Raw genomic sequence first — 17,338 nt, forward strand, 5'->3', positions numbered from 1 at the left:
CAGTAGTGTGTATGGCCCCCACAAGCCTTTATGCACTCCTGACAGTGTCTGGGCACAATCCTGTGAGGAGGCAGATGATGCCTCTCAGATATAGATCAGGACGTCAGTGAGCTCCTGGACAGTCTGTGCCACTACTTTGTGGCTTCAGATGCACAAATACATAATGTCCAAGAAGTTCTCAGTTATATTCAGATCTGGGGAATGTGAGAGCAAGTCCTTCATCCAGGAACTGCGTAAGCACTCTAGCCACATGAGGTCGGCCATTGTCCTGTACCAGGAGGAGCCCAGGACTCACTGCACCAGCATAAGGTCTGACTCTGAGGATTTCATTCTGATACCTAACACTAGTCATGATGCCACTGGCTGTACTATAAGGGTTTGTGTGATACTCTAATGGTATACTAATACTAATGGTATGCCTACCCAGGCCTTTACTGGCTCCCTGCCATATCGACAGCATAACATTCACCATGATGTCTGTAGACTCTTTTGAGTCTGCCACATGTGCTCATATCATATTATTTTTTGAGCAATATATATGGATCGCCCCCATGGGGCAGTGGGGTACTCGGTACCGGGTCCTGCGGTTCACAGGGGAATGTCACGGTGGCTGACCCGGTCCGTGGCCCTGGGACGTCCGTGTAAAAGGGAAAGGTCTTTAAAGGGATAAAGTTTGTGTTCGTGATGCCACCTGTGGTATTCGGTCAGGGTAACCGATGCTGCTTTAAGGGGTCCGCTGAGGTGATGTTATGTCAGCTAGATGGTATACCTTCCCACAGGTGAAGTGTATTCCCAGGGCTTCCCGGTGTATAGATGGTGGATGGTGAGAGGCGCAGAGAAGAACGAGGACACAGGGTTGCAGTCTCTTTACCTTTACTGAAGACTTCAGTATCCACAGCCCAGGGCACCAGATCACAGGGCAGGCAGAGTCCGGCCGGTTTGGAGGCAAGTGTCACGGGAAGACAAGGAGGGCGAGAGCTAATAACCCGGGCCCCTGCAATTTCCCTCAGACTAGGGAAACCCTGTCTGACCCTCTACCTGAAGTTTACACTGAAGGTGTTCATGTCCAGGCCTCCACCCTCACCCTGACTCCTGATTCAGCCCTAGACTGAACACCACCGCCCACCACCCAGTGAATGCCATAAACCAATACCCACAGTTATAACAAACAAGGATAAAGGAAAATATACACCACGCCGCAGTCACTCAGGAATACACTATAAATGTGCAGGGCAAAATAAATACAAATATAGGAAGGAGTAAATAAGACAAAGGAAAATACACCACCAGCAACGATTCTCCAACAACCAGCTCTCCACTCCGGACCGAGATAACTACGAATAAGACAGAAGCTATAATCGGCGATGCCCAAAGATCAGGAGAACTATTTAAAGGAAATGGGCATGGCCCAGCTTCCAATCCGAGGATCAGATAAATTAACCCTGGAGCAGCCAGACGAAAACTAGCCGACGCCAATGAGCAAACAGTGGTCAAACGCGGAATTACCGCTATCTGTCAGACGACCTGGTCTGAACAGTGTCCGACATGACAGTACCCCGCCTTCTACGAGGGACCCCAGGGCCCTCACGGCTTATAGGACCCGGCTTGTCCAGATGGCGACGATGAAAACACATGACTAGCCGATCCGCATGAATGTCCGAGGCTGGTACCCAGGACCTCTCCTCAGGCCCATAACCACGCCAGTGTACCAAATATTGTAAAGTGCGGCGCACCACACGAGAGTCAACCACCCTGGAGACTTCAAATTCTAGGTTACCATCCACCAAGACTGGAGGTGGCATAGGCGCCGCGTCCACAGAACCCACCACCTTCTTAAGAAGAGACCTGTGGAACACGTTGTGTATTTTATACACCGTAGGGAGCTCCAGTCGATACGCTACTGGGTTAATGACGGCGGTGACCCTAAATGGACCAATAAACCGTGGACCCAATTTAAGGGATGGTATCTTGAGTCTTATGTTTTTTGTGGATAACCACACCCAGTCATCCACACTCAGGTCCGGACCTGGCACACGCCTACTGTCAGCCACACGTTTGTACCTAGCACCCACACTCAACAGGCGCTGTTTCACTCTCCTCCAGACTGATGACAATTGTGTTCCTAACTGGTCTTCCTCTGGAACGCCGGAAGAGCCTCTCTGACTCAACTTACAAAACTGAGGATGTAGCCCGTAAACACAAAAAAACGGAGACTCCCCAGACGACTCCTGGCGGTGATTATTGATGGCAAACTCAGCCAAAGGAAGAAAGGTAGACCACTCCTCCTGGTTATCAGAGACAAAGCAGCGCAAGTACTGCTCCAAATTTTGGTTCATACGCTCGGTCTGACAATAGATGAAGCTGCGACTCAAGGAGAAGTCATTATTATGGGGGACTTCAACTACCCTGAAATAGATTGGGGAACAGAAACCTGCAGTTCCAGTAAAGGTAATCGGTTTTTGACAACTATGAGAGACAATTACCTTTCACAACTGGTTCAGGACCCAACAAGGAGGGGGGCACTGCTAGACCTAATATTAACCAACAGGCCAGACCGCATATCAAATATAAGGGTTGGGGGTCACTTGGGGAATAGTGATCACAAAATAATAAGTTTTCATGTAACCTTTAATAAGATGGGTAGTAGGGGGGTGACAAGGACACTAAACTTCAGGAGGGCAAATTTCCAACGGATGAGAGAGGATCTTGGTGCAATTAACTGGGACGATATCCTGAGACACAAAAATACACAAAGAAAATGGGAGACATTTATTAGCATCCTGGATAGGACCTGTGCACAGTATATACCGTATGGGAATAAACATACTAGAAATAGGAGGAAACCAATATGGCTAAATAGAGCTGTAAGGGGCGCAATAAGGGACAAAAAGAAAGCATTTAGAGAATTAAAGGAAGTAGGTAGTGAGGAGGCATTAAATAAATACAGAAAATTAAATAAATTCTGTAAAAAGCAAATCAAGGCAGCAAAGATTGAGACAGAGAGACTCATTGCCAGAGAGAGTAAAAATATTCCCAAAATATTCTTTAACTATATAAATAGTAAGAAACTAAAAAATGACAGTGTTGGCCCCCTTAAAAATAGTCTGGGTGAAATGGTGGATGAGGATGAGGAAAAAGCCAATATGCTAAATGACTTTTTTTTCATCAGTATTTACAAAAGAAAATCCCATGGCAGACAAAATGACTAGTGATAAAATTTCCCCATTAAATGTCACCTGCTTAACCCAGCAGGAAGTACGTCTAAAAATCACTAAAATTGACAAATCTCCGGGCCCGGATGGGATACATCCCCGAGTACTGCAGGAACTAAGTACAGTCATTGATAGACCATTATTTTTAATCTTTAAAGACTCCATAATAACAGGGTCTGTACCACAGGACTGGCGTATAGCAAATGTGGTGCCAATATTCAAAAAAGGGGCAAAAACTGAACTCGGTAATTATAGGCCAGTAAGCTTAACCTCTACTGTGGGTAAAATCCTGGAGGGCATTCTAAGGGATGCTATGCTGGAGTATCTGAAGAGGAATAACCTCATGACCCAGTATCAGCACGGGTTTACTAGGGACCGTTCATGTCAGACTAATTTGATCACCTTCTATGAAGAGGTAAGTTCCGGACTGGACCAAGGGAACCCAGTGGACGTAGTATATATGGACATTTCCAAAGCTTTTGATATGGTGCCACACAAAAGGCTGTTACATAAAATGAGAGTAATGGGGATAGGGGAAAATATGTGTAAGTGGGTTGAGAGCTGGCTCAGGGATAGGAAACAAAGGGTGGTTATTAATGGAGCACACTCGGACTGGGTCACGGTTAGCAGTGGGGTACCACAGGGGTCAGTATTGGGCCCTCTTCTTTTTAACATATTTATTAATGACCTTTTAGGGGGCATTCAGAGTAGAATTTCAATATTTGCAGATGACACTAAACTCTGCAGGGTAATCAATACAGGGGAGGACAATTTTATATTACAGGATGATTTATGTAAACTAGAAGCTTGGGCTGATAAATGGCAAATGAGCTTTAATGGGGATAAATGTAAGGTTATGCACTTGGGTAGAAGTAATAAGATGTATAACTATGTGCTTAATTCTAAAACTCTGGGCAAAACCGTCAATGAAAAAGACCTGGGTGTATGGGTGGATGACAAACTCATATTCAGTGGCCAGTGTCAGGCAGCTGCTACAAAGGCAAATAAAATAATGGGATGTATTAAAAGAGGCATAGATGCTCATGAGGAGAACATAATTTTACCTCTATACAAGTCACTAGTTCGACCACACTTAGAATACTGTGCACAGTTCTGGTCTCCGGTGTATAAGAAAGACATAGCTGAACTGGAGCGGGTGCAGAGAAGAGCAACCAAGGTTATTAGAGGACTGGGGGGTCTGCAATACCAAGATAGGTTATTACACTTGGGGCTATTTAGTTTGGAAAAACGAAGACTAAGGGGTGATCTTATTTTAACGTATAAATATATGAGGGGACAGTACAAAGACCTTTCTGATGATCTTTTTAATCATAGACCTGAGACAGGGACAAGGGGGCATCCTCTACGTCTGGAGGAAAGAAGGTTTAAGCATAATAACAGACGCGGATTCTTTACTGTAAGAGCAGTGAGACTATCGAACTCTCTGCCGTATGATGTTGTAATGAGTGATTCATTAATTAAATTTAAGAGGGGACTGGATACCTTTCTGGAAAAGTATAATGTTACAGGGTATATACACTAGATTCCTTGATAAGGCGTTGATCCAGGGAACTAGTCTGATTGCCGTATGTGGAGTCGGGAAGGAATTTTTTTCCCCATGGTGGAGTTACTCTTTGCCACATGGGGTTTTTTTGCCTTCCCTTGGATCAACATGTTAGGGCATGTTAGGTTAGGCTATGGGTTGAACTAGATGGACTTACAGTCTTCCTTCAACCTTAATAACTATGTATGTATCTATGTAACTTGACTGGGGATGAAACGCAGACGAATGAGACAACTTGATCCCCAGCCGTGAGCAAAATGCTTTCCAAAATTTTGCTACAAACTGAGTACCCCTATCTGACACGATGTCAGACGGAACTCCATGAAGCCTGACCACCTCCTGCACAAACACCTGAGCAAGAGTCTTAGCGTTAGGTAAAGAAGGCAAAGACACAAAGTGCGACATTTTTGAAAACCGATCCACAATCACCAAAATGACCATGTTCCCAGCTGAGGGAGGCAAATCAGTGATGAAATCCATGGAGATTTCCATCCATGGCTTACTAGGTACCTCCAGAGGAAGTAGTGTGCCAACAGGACGGGAGCGGGGCGTCTTCGCCCTAGCGCACGTGGTGCAAGCTGACACATATGAGACCACGTCCTGTCGGATTTTGGGCCACCAAAACCGACGTGACATCAACTCCAAAGTACCTCTAACCCCTGGGTGACCAGCCAGGACAGTATCATGATGCTCCGCCAACACCTTTAAGCGGAGATGAAGCGGTACAAAAGATTTGTTGATGGGAAGCTCAGATGGTACCTCCTCCTGAGCCTCGGCAATCTCAGCCTCAACCTCGGTAGTGAGGGCTGAAACCACAACACCCTTTTGGACAATGGGTACCGGATCCTCCCGAGGTTCTCCCCCCGGAAAACACCTGGACAGAGCATCCGCCTTAGTGTTTTTAGACCCTGGTCTGTAAGTGACAACAAAGTTGAACCGCGTGAAAAACAATGCCCAGCGAGCCTGCCTGGGAGACAGACGCTTGGCAGACTCCAAATACAGCAGATTTTTATGGTCGGTATTAACAGTGACCTGATGTACCGACCCCTCCAAGAAGTGTTGCCATTCCTCAAAGGCCATCTTAATGGCCAACAACTCCCTGTTGCCGATATCGTAGTTACGTTCGTCGGACAACAGTTTTTTGGAGAAATAGGCGCACGGACGCAAACCACTCAAGGATGAGCCTTGAGATAGTACCGCTCCCACACCAACCTCAGACGCATCGACTTCCTCGACAAAGGGTTTAGATACGTCTGGCTGCACAAGAATGGGGGCTGAAACAAAACTGTTCTTGAGAAATTCAAATGCGCGAACAGCAGCCTCAGGCCAAATGGAGAAATTGGTACCCTTTTTAGTCATGTCAGTTAGCCGTTTAGCAATGATAGAAAAATCCTTGATAAATTTCCTATAGTAGATAGAAAACCCAAGGAACCGCTGAAGTGCTTTCAGGTTATCAGGACGTTCCCAATGCAGCACCGCTTGCACCTTAGCGGCGTCCATTTTAAAACCAGAAGCAGACACAATATAACCCAAGAACGGCAACTCGAGCAAAAAATACACATTTCTCAAGTTTAGCATACAGCTTATTCTCTCTGAGAAGCTGTAACACCTGCCTGACATGATCTAAATGAGCATCACGGTCGCAAGAATATATGAGGATGTCATCTAGGTACACGATAACGAATTTCCCCAAAACATGCGAGAACACGTCATTGATGAAATGTTGGAACACTGCAGGTGCGTTAGTTAACCCAAAAGGCATCACCAAATTTTCAAAATGACCCTCAGGGGTATTAAAAGCCGTCTTCCACTCATCACCTTGACGGACTCTTATGAGGTTGTACGCCCCCCTGAGGTCAAGCTTGGTAAACCACTTAGCACCTGCCTCCTGGTTGAACAAGTCAGGTATCAGTGGCATAGGGTATGGATCACGAACCGTAATCTGGTTCAACTCCCTGAAATCCAAACACGGGCGTAATCCGCCATCTTTCTTCTTCACGAAGAAGAACCCTGCTGCCACCGGCGAGGATGACGGCCTGATGTGCCCTTTGCTCAAACTTTCAGAAATGTAATCCTTGAGCGCTTGTCTCTCCGGACCGGAGATGTTGAACATCCTTGCTTTAGGCAACTTGGCTCCTGGTTTAAACCTGATAGAACAGTCATAGGAGCGGTGTGGCGGCAACTCTGAACAACCCTTCTCAGAGAACACATCCGCATAATCCTGAAGTGACTCAGGAACGCTTGAAGTCACAGCGGACACACATGTGGCCAGGCAATTCTCCTGACAGAAATCACTCCACTGGATTATGTCCTGAGTTTTCCAGTCAATCACCGGGTTGTGTGTAGACAACCATGGAAAACCCAGAACCAATTGTGCCGGAAGACTCTTGAGCACCTTACATGTGACCTGCTCGAAATGAAGAACCCCAATGTGGAGTTTAACCTCAGCCACGAACTCAGTAATCTCCCCCTGAGGAAGAGGAGCAGAATTGATGGTGACCACACGGATAGGATGAGGCAGTTTTTCAATCTTAAAACCAGCAGTGCGCGCAAACTCCTCATCAATGAGATTTGTGGCGGAACCACTATCCACAAAAATAGTGATTGGTATCTCTCTGCCAGCGACAACAACTTTGGCAGGGAGCATGCACTGAGAAATCATCATGGAGGATATACATAAGCTCAGACTGGTCTCCTCCACACCCTCTGAGCTCAGAAGTTTTCCGCCGTTGCGTTTTTCTTTAACAGCAGAGGATAGATATTAATAAAATGACCAGTTTTACCGCAGAAAAAACAGGCTCCCTGCTTCCTGAGTACAGGGGTACGACTCTTAACATGTGACACCCCTGCGATTTGCATAGATTCCGTGGGCTCACCTGCAGCAACCTCACGTGAACCTAAACCTTCACCAACAGGTGGCGTCTCATGATTCCCCTGACGCAAACGTCGATCAATGCGGACAACTAGACTCATAGCGGAATCTAGTGAAGCAGGAGTCTCGTACATCAGGAGGGCTTTTTTAACCCTATAAGAAACTCCATGAATAAAGTGACTGCTGGCTCATTCCACTGAGTGTCAACTGCCCAGCGGCGAAATTCAGAACAGAAATCCTCTGCAACACGCTCCCCCTGGCAAATAGTGCGTAACTTAGATTCTGCTAGAGCCATTCTGTCTGGCTTGTCGTAAATGTGTCCTAGAGCAGAAAAGAAACACTCCACTGAGTTAAATGCAGCAGAATCAGACGGCAACGAAAATGCCCATGCTTGGGGATTCCCGCTTAATAATGACAACACCAGGCCCACACGTTGAGCCTCATTACCAGAGAAGATCGGGTGCATACGGAAAAACAGTTTGCAAGCTTCACGAAAAGAAACAAATTTACTGCGTTCCCCAGCAAATTTTTCAGGCAAAGGAAACTTGGGCTCATTAACTCCTCCTGTCGCTCCAGCTTGTATATTAGATACTGCTAGTCCCTGTTGCTGCACTGCTCCCCTCAACGCAGTGACCTGTAGGGACAGCGCCTCCAACTGGCGGGTTATGGAAGTCATGGGATCCATGACAAAACACAGAGAAGAGAGAAAAAAAAAAAAAGGAACCCCTTTTTTTTTTGTTGTTAGGCCGATTATAATGTCACGGGAAGACAAGGAGGGCGAGAGCTAATAACCTGGGCCCCTGCAATTTCCCTCAGACTAGGGAAACCCTGTCTGACCCTCTACCTGAAGTTTACACTGAAGGTGTGCATGTCCAGGCCTCCACCCTCACCCTGACTCCTGATTCAGCCCTAGACTGAACACCACTGCCTACCACCCAGTGAATGCAATAAACCAATACCCACAGTTATAACAAACAAGGATAAAGGAAAATATACACCACGCCGCAGTCACTCAGGAACACACTATAAATGTGCTGGGCAAAACAAATACAAATATAGGAAGGAGTAAATAAGACAAAGGAAAATACACCACCAGCAACGATTCTCCAACAACCAGCTCTCCACTCCGGACCGAGATAACTACGGATCAGTCAGAAGCTATAATCGGCGACGCCCAAAGATCAGGAGAACTATTTAAAGGAAATGGGCATGGCCCAGCTTCCAATCTGAGGATCAAATAAATTAACCCCGGAGCAGCCAGACGAAAACTAGCCGACGCCAATGAGCAAACAGTGGTCAAACGCGGAATTACCGCTGTCTGTCAGACTACCTGGTCTGAACAGTGTCCGACATGACAGCAAGTCCAGAGTCCCCTTGTCCAGGTGGAAATCAGTAGCCTTCCCTTGCGCTGCAGTGTTGTAGTTCCTTATTGCCTAAGGCTTCACATAAGGTCCTCACAGATGTAATGTCTTTCTCTCTGTCCCCCATATAGGATAGGACAAACCCGTATGACTGGTGGCTAGGGGCTTTTTATAGGGACTCTAGCATGCCCTGGCCTCCAAAGGTTGCCACCGTGCCTCCTAGGTGTAGAGCGGACAGGTAACTTGCAATTAGCTGTCCTGCCGGTCTCTGGAGCAAAGCATAAAGGTCGTTAGTCCCTCGGTGTTCCAGCTACCGGGCTTCTGCGCCTCAGAAGGAGGCAGCCTGTATAGGGCTGGTCCCCTTCTGGTAACCACTCCTTTGCTACGACTTCCTTCACGCTAGCTGCAATACAGTTCTGCCTTCTGTGCATCTCTTTCTGGGAGCTGCAGCTCTGAGGGCATGCACAGCTCCGTGTCTTTTCCCTTCGTTCTCTGACAGGATCCCACCCCTGTCAGGGACCAACTAACTGAGCTGAGCTCAGCCAGCAACTAACTCACTTTCCCTACAGGCGACCAGTTTTACCTATGTGGGGAGTGACCTAATAAATAGGAGCAGAAGATCCCCCTGGTGGTCTGGAGTGTGAAATGTGTTGCATGTTTGTGATACCTGGATGCAGTTATCCTTCTTTGCCTCCAAACGCAGCATCACTCTCCCCGAGAGGAAAGCAATACCACTGCTACGACCAGGACCCTGGGGCGCCGCATATATATAAATATATATGACCTTGTCTGGTCTCTCATGGTGTATCCATAGTTCTGGTGATTGGTTCAGGTTTCTGGCTATGAGTGGTTTCCACTTTCTTTCATTATAACACTGAGGGTAACTATTTTATTACTTCTAATTGAATTTGAATTCATTTTTTAATATATTAATTATAATACTGTTCTAATATATTATAACATAACTAAATAAATACTTTACTTATCCAGGGGTATACCGTAACTTCTTTTTGGTAATTTTAAAGTTGTTCCCCAAAAATAACCTTTATCACGTATCCATAGTATAGATGATAAGTGAAGCATTACTGGGGTCTGACCGCTGAGAACCTTACTAATTCCGAGAATATGTTCCTTGTATAAATTAATTGTTTGCGAGCATTTGCAATTGCTGCTCTATTACAGTAACTAGTTCAAACCCAGGCCATTTCCCCCTTTACCACCAGACATACAGTGGGCACAGAAAGTATTCAGACCCCTTTAATTTTTCACTCTTTGCTTCATTGCAGCCATTTGGTAAATTAAAAAAAGTTCATCTTTTTCTCATTGATGTACACTCTGCACCCCGTCTTGACTGAAAAAAAAACAGAAATGTTGTAATTTTTGCAAATTTATTTAAAAAGAAAAACTGAAATATCACATGGTCATAAGTATTCAGACCCTTTGCTCAGTATTGAGTAGAAGCACCCATTAAAGCAAGTACAGCCATGAGTCTTCTTGGGAATGATGCAACAAGTTTTTCACCCCCATAGCATGATGCTGCCACCACCATGTTTCACTGATAGGATTGTATTCGGCAGTTGGTGAGCCGTGCCTGGTTTTCTCCACACATACCACTTAGAATTATTACAAAAAGGTCTATCTTCTTCTCATCAGACCAGAGAATCTTATTTCTCATAGTCTGGGAGTCCTTCATGTGTTTTTTAGCAAACTCTATGCGGGCTTTCATATGTCTTGCACTGAGGAGATGCTTCCGTTGGGCCACTTTGCTATAAAGGCCTGACTGGTGGAGGGCTGCAGTGATAGCTGACTTTGTGGAACTTTCTCCCATCTCCCTACTGCATCTCTGGAGCTCAGCCACCGTGATCTTGGAGTTCTTCTTTATCTCTCTCACCAAGGCTCTTCTCCCACTATTGCTCAGTTTGGCTGGACAACCAAGTCTAGGAAGATTTCTGGTGGTCTCAAACTTCTTCCATTTAAGGATTATGAAGGCCACTGTGCTCTTAGGAACCTTGAGTACTGCAGAAATTCTGTTGTACCCTTGGCCAGATCTATGCCTTGCCACAATTCTGTCTCTGAGCTCCTTGGCCAGTTCCTTTGACCTCATGATTCTCATTTGGTCTGACATGCACTGTCAGGTCTTATATAGACAGGTGTTTGCCTTTCCAAATCAAGTCCTATCATTTTAATTTAGCACAGCTGGACTCCAATGAAGGAGTAGAGCCATCTCAAGGAGGATCACAAGGAAATGGACAGCATGTGACTTAAATATGAGTGTCTGGGCAAAGGGTCTGAATACTTATGACCATGTGATATTTCAGTTTTTCTTTTTTATTAAATTTGCAAAAATTTCTACATTTCTGTTTTTTTTCAGTCAAGATGGGGTGCAGAGTGTACATTAACAAAATGAACTTTTTTAAAATTTACCAAATGGCTGCAATGAAACAAAGAGTGAAAAATGTAAAGGGGTCTAAATACTTTCCATACCCACTGCATTTTTTTCTTCATACGTTTGGTTTAAAGAGTTCAAAAAAACTTTCTCAATAGGTTATTCAAATAATATTTGCTTTTCGTGGTATGTGGAGTCTGATATTTATGTAATTTTTATATTCGTATATTTTTTTACTGTGTATTGGGAAAATGTAAATAAGAAAATAGTAAAGGGGCCAATTCATCAACCTCTTTGAGCAATATGTAGTTGTGCAAAAATGTAGCTAGTTTTGGTGCTTTTATGCCAGCTCCACCATCGTTTTGAAAAGTGGACATAGATTACTTGGAGGGCCATTTCCTAGCACTTACCATAAGATTCTCTATAATTCGCATCACAAAACCGTTGTAAATTATAGCAGAACTGTACGCCCGTGTGCTTTTGACATTTTTTTTGGTCCACAAAGGCCACTGTAATACCTATTAAATTGTGTTTGCCTTTCTGTTACAATTACCATATATTTCTATATTGGACATGTTTTTGTTTTTTTTTTTCAACAGGGGCAGGGCTTAGAAACATCAGTTTGGCCTGGCCATGGCTTTTGTCTTTTTTACTTTAATTTTGTTTTATTTAAACAAGCCTTTTTATGAACAAAAAAGTTAAAAAGTTATGGGTCTTGAAAGAAGTGAAGGGAAAAAATTAAAGTGCAAAAACAAAACATCAATCGGTCAGGAAGCTGTTAAATTATAATTAACAGAAAATAATTTGCAAATGCTTATTAATTCTTCTATCATACAAAGGACTTTTCTTGTGATTGGCAGGAGTCAAAAAAAGTCAGACCGCAACTATCATATATTTATTTTCTATCTTGTGAATAGCTAATAAATGTTGTTTGTAACACAACTTCTTTAACATTAATAGGATTGTCCAGGACCATTTTTTTTTTTTTACTATGGGCCTAAAAACTAACAGGCAGATAGTTGCTAACAGAGGCCTATTCTACTGACTCGTCCTGCTGGCGATTCAGCTGCTGCGCATCAACAGAGCAGCTCTTCTTCTTCCACGCTGCTCTGTCGAAGGGGCGTGACTTCTGATGTCATGCTGATTGACAGCCAGGGAACCATCTGTCAATCAGCATGACATCAGTAGTCAAACCCCGTCAACAGGGCAAAGTGGAAGAGAAGCTGTTGCTCTGTCAACATGACATCAGCGGAAGCTCCTGAATAACCAGCAAGAGCAGTCTGTGACTTTGGTGCATAGTGAAAAAATGTAATAGTCCTGAATAACCCCTTCAGTTCTAATAACTCATAAATTAAACTGCACTCACTGGACAGTTAGCAGAAAAGTGATTTTCTTGCTTCAGTTTGCATAGTTAACACCAGGTAAAGTCACAAGGCTTCTCAGTGTTGTAGATTGTTGAACAGACCAAGATAAAATCACGCACAAAGATGTGGCCCCCAGTGGCTGGAAAGATAATAATCTTCATCAGCAACTTCACCATCATCATGAATTGGTCCCTTTTTATGGCAAACTACTCCGACAAGGGGGTATTCAGCTGGATGTGTACTGTTTTTACAATATTCCTTTTCCACTGTCCCATGAAATATACAAGATCCATTCTTGGCACCTCTAGCAGCCGAGCACTGGCTATAAACTTTATGCCAGTGTGTACAATTGAACATTATACTATATCTAACTGGGAGTCAGTGTAAGTAGAGTTTTCAGGAATGGCATTCTGGATTAAATTCTGTATTCACGAACATCTTGAAGGCTACTGGGAATACCCATACACTGAAGGATTGTGACTTCTCTTCAAAAAGTGGTGGCATTCACCTTTTTTTTTTTATGCTAATTAATCAGTGAGTAGAGTCATTTATTTAATAATTCTATGTGAACCATCTTTATATGAATCTGTTTATACAACATTGGCAGAGCGGCTATGAAAGAACCTATTAATGCCTTTTACAACGTCATTTAATCCACAACCAAAATTCAAGCTGTAGGTTCTTTTTTTGTTCAAAATAGATCATTGCCCCCAGAAAACATTCTGCAAAGACCAAAGCCACCACTTTCCTGGTTATTGGAAAGATAGTTATCTGCTGACAACAAACACCCTCCTATACTGTGAATTGTCAAGTAGCTATCATCACAAACCTGCAGCGTCGGCCTCCCTTGCTCTTGTTCTCATTGCCCTTTTGTATTAACACTGATCATGATACATCATTTTTAAGGATGGTACAATTTAGCATTTTTCTTGTCGGAAAGCTGATTTGTGTCTGCATGCATTAGCATCAGCCCTTATACCTTAGGTTTCAGATTACCCCTTTGTCTTCAGGTTTCAGAACATCTGATGACACCAACTAAATTTAGAAACTGTGTAAACCTAGGTGTCAATAATTCAAGGTGTTCTGCTGACCTCACAGCTCTGGTGGTTATGGTTTCTTCTTAATGGGAACAAACGTTCATTTCACTCTGAATGTGAGAGTTAACCTTTCATAGTTAGTATTTCAACGCATCTAAATGCCACAGTCCTGCAAACATCGATCAACAGCAATCTCCTGAACGTTTCTCCATCTCTCTAATACCATTCGTTGCGTGTCCATAAACAGGAAAAATGTGTTGATTCGTGATGAGCAAACCCGAACTGGAAAGTTCAGGGATCGTACCGGACACTTAGTGTTCAGTACCGAACCCCTAACACAGACTTTTTACTGTATGTCCAGTTTCCTGTTCGGGTTCGCAAGTCTAATAAAGCTTGTTGAAAGGCTGCAGCCATTTAACTTTTGGGGCTACTAATGCTCATCATGGGAGCGTACTGTATCCTCAGACCACATTCACACTAGCGGTATTTGGTCAGTATTTTCCATCAGTATTTGTAAGCCAAAACCAGGAGTGGGTGATAAATACAGAAGTGGTGCATATGTTTCTATTATACTTTTCCTCTGATTGTTCCACTCCTGGTTTTGGCTTACAAATACTGATGGAAAATACTGACCAAATACTGAATGTGTGACGTGGCCTAAGGCTACGTTCCCATGATGAGCCCATGGGTGAGTTTTTGATGCTCCAGATTTTCTGCACTATTTCACCTATTCATGTTACTTGTGTTTTATCATTGCGTTTTTTTAGTGCATTTTTGGTGTGCCATGTTTTAAATAAAGCTGGTTTGTCTTTAATATTTCCTAATATTTCGCTTTGGCAAAATGTTATTGAAATCATCATGTAAGGATTACATACATTTTTTAAGTGTTTCCACTGTGGAAACGCACTAAAAAATGCATGTGCTTTTTTTACCTGCTGATTGTCCACATCTAATGCAAGTCTATGGAAAAAATCTGGACATAAAACTCCAGTGTTCCTACAAAAGAAACTAACATGTTGCGGATTTGAAGCACGCCCCGCAGGTCAGTTTGGGGGTGAGATTTCTATAAATCCCATCCACTTTACTGGAACTGTGAGACACTGCGTTTTTGACGCAGCAAAAATACACAAAAATGCTCCAAAAACTGTAAGTGTGCCCAGTACTAGATTTACATCACAGGAACTTTTTTTGTTTATTTTTTCAATTCATATAATCATCACTCCCAATGGCGCCCAACACAACTGCTTATACTCGCATACTTCTCTTTCCAGACAAGTCAACACCAAATCTACTACATAATTGTCTAAGGGTCACTTCCGTCTTTCTGTCTGTCTGTCTTTCTGTCTGTCTGTCACGGAAATCCCAAGTCGCTGATTGGTCGCGGTCAAACGGCCACGACCAATCAGTGACGGGCACAGTGCGGCCTACTCCCCTGCCGTCAGTGCCCGCTCCATACTCCCCTCCAGTCAGTGCTCACACAGGGTTAATGGCAGCGTTAACGGACTGCGTTATGCCGCGGTGTAACACACTCCGTTAACGCTGCTATTAACCCTGTGTGACCAACTTTTTACTATTGATGCTGCCTATGCAGCATCAATAGTAAAAAGATCTAATGTTAAAAATAATAACAAAAATAAAAAAATCATTATATACTCACCTTCTGTCGGCCCCCGGATCCAGCCCAGGCCTTTCCCGCTCATCGCGATGGTCCGGTCCATGCATTGCGGTCTAGCGAGATGATGACGTAGCAGTCTCGCGAGACCGCTACGATATCATCTCGCGAGACCGCAATGCACTCTTGGGACCGGAGCGTCACGAAGAGCATCGGTAAATGCCTCGCCTGGATCCGGGGGGCTACGGAAGGTGAGTATATAACTATTTTTTATTTTAATTCTTTTTTTAACAGAGATATGGTGCCCACATTGCTATATACTACGTGGGCTGTGTTAGATACTGCGTGGGCTGTGTTATATACTACATCTCTGTGCTATATACTATGTGGGCTGTGCTTTATACTACGTGGCTGTGGTATATATTACGTGACTGGGCAATATACTAATTGCTGTGCACTATACTACGTGGCCTGGGTTATATACTGCATGGGCAGTGTTATATACTGCGTCTCTGTGCTATATACTACGTGGCTGTGCTATATACTACGTGGCTGTGCAATATATTACGTGGCTGTGCAATATACTACGTGGCTGCGCAATATATTACGTGTCTGTGTTATATACTACGTGTCTGTGCTATATACTACGTGACTGGGCAATATACTACGTGGCTGGGCAATATACTACATGACTGGGCAATATAGTACGTGGCTGGGCAATATACTACGTGTCTGTGCTGTATACTACGTGTCTGTGCTATATACTACATGTCTGGGCAATATACTACGTGACTGGGCAATATACTACGTGACTGGGCAATATACTACGTGGCTGGGCAATATACTACGTGGCTGGGCAATATACTACATGGCTGGGTAATATACTACGTGTCTGTGCTATATACTACGTGGCTGGGCAATATACTACGTGGCTGGGCAATATACTATGTGGCTGGGCAATATACTATGTGGTTGGGCAATATACTACGTGTCTGTGCTATTTACTACGTGGGCTGTGCTATATACTACGTGGCTGTGCAATATATTACGTGGCTGTGCAATATACTACGTGGCTGTGCAATATATTACGTGTCTGTGTTATATACTACGTGTCTGTGCTATATACTACGTGACTGGGCAATATACTACGTGGCTGGGCAATATACTACGTGTCTGTGCTGTATACTACGTGTCTGTGCTATATACTACATGTCTGGGCAATATACTACGTGACTGGGCAATATACTACGTGGCTGGGCAATATACTATGTGGCTGGGCAATATACTATGTGGTTGGGCAATATACTACGTGTCTGTGCTATTTACTACGTGGGCTGTGCTATATACTACGTGGCTGTGCAATATATTACGTGGCTGTGCAATATATTACGTGGCTGTGCAATACACTACGTGGCTGTGCAATATATTACGTGTCTGTGTTATATACTACGTGTCTGTGCTATATACTACGTGACTGGGCAATATACTACGTGGCTGGGCAATATACTACATGACTGGGCAATATAGTACGTGGCTGGGCAATATACTACATGGCTGGGTAATATACTACGTGTCTGTGCTATATACTACGTGGCTGGGCAATATACTACGTGTCTGTTCTGTATACTACGTGTCTGTGCTATATACTACATGTCTGGGCAATATACTACGTGACTGGGCAATATACTACGTGACTGGGCAATATACTACGTGGCTGGGCAATATACTACGTGGCTGGGCAATATACTACATGGCTGGGTAATATACTACGTGTCTGTGCTATATACTACGTGGCTGGGCAATATACTACGTGGCTGGGCAATATACTATGTGGCTGGGCAATATACTATGTGGTTGGGCAATATACTACGTGTCTGTGCTATTTACTACGTGGGCTGTGCTATATACTACGTGGCTGTGCAATATATTA

This window comes from Ranitomeya variabilis, chromosome 8, assembly GCF_051348905.1.
Source record: "Ranitomeya variabilis isolate aRanVar5 chromosome 8, aRanVar5.hap1, whole genome shotgun sequence".
NCBI lineage: Eukaryota > Metazoa > Chordata > Amphibia > Anura > Dendrobatidae > Ranitomeya > Ranitomeya variabilis.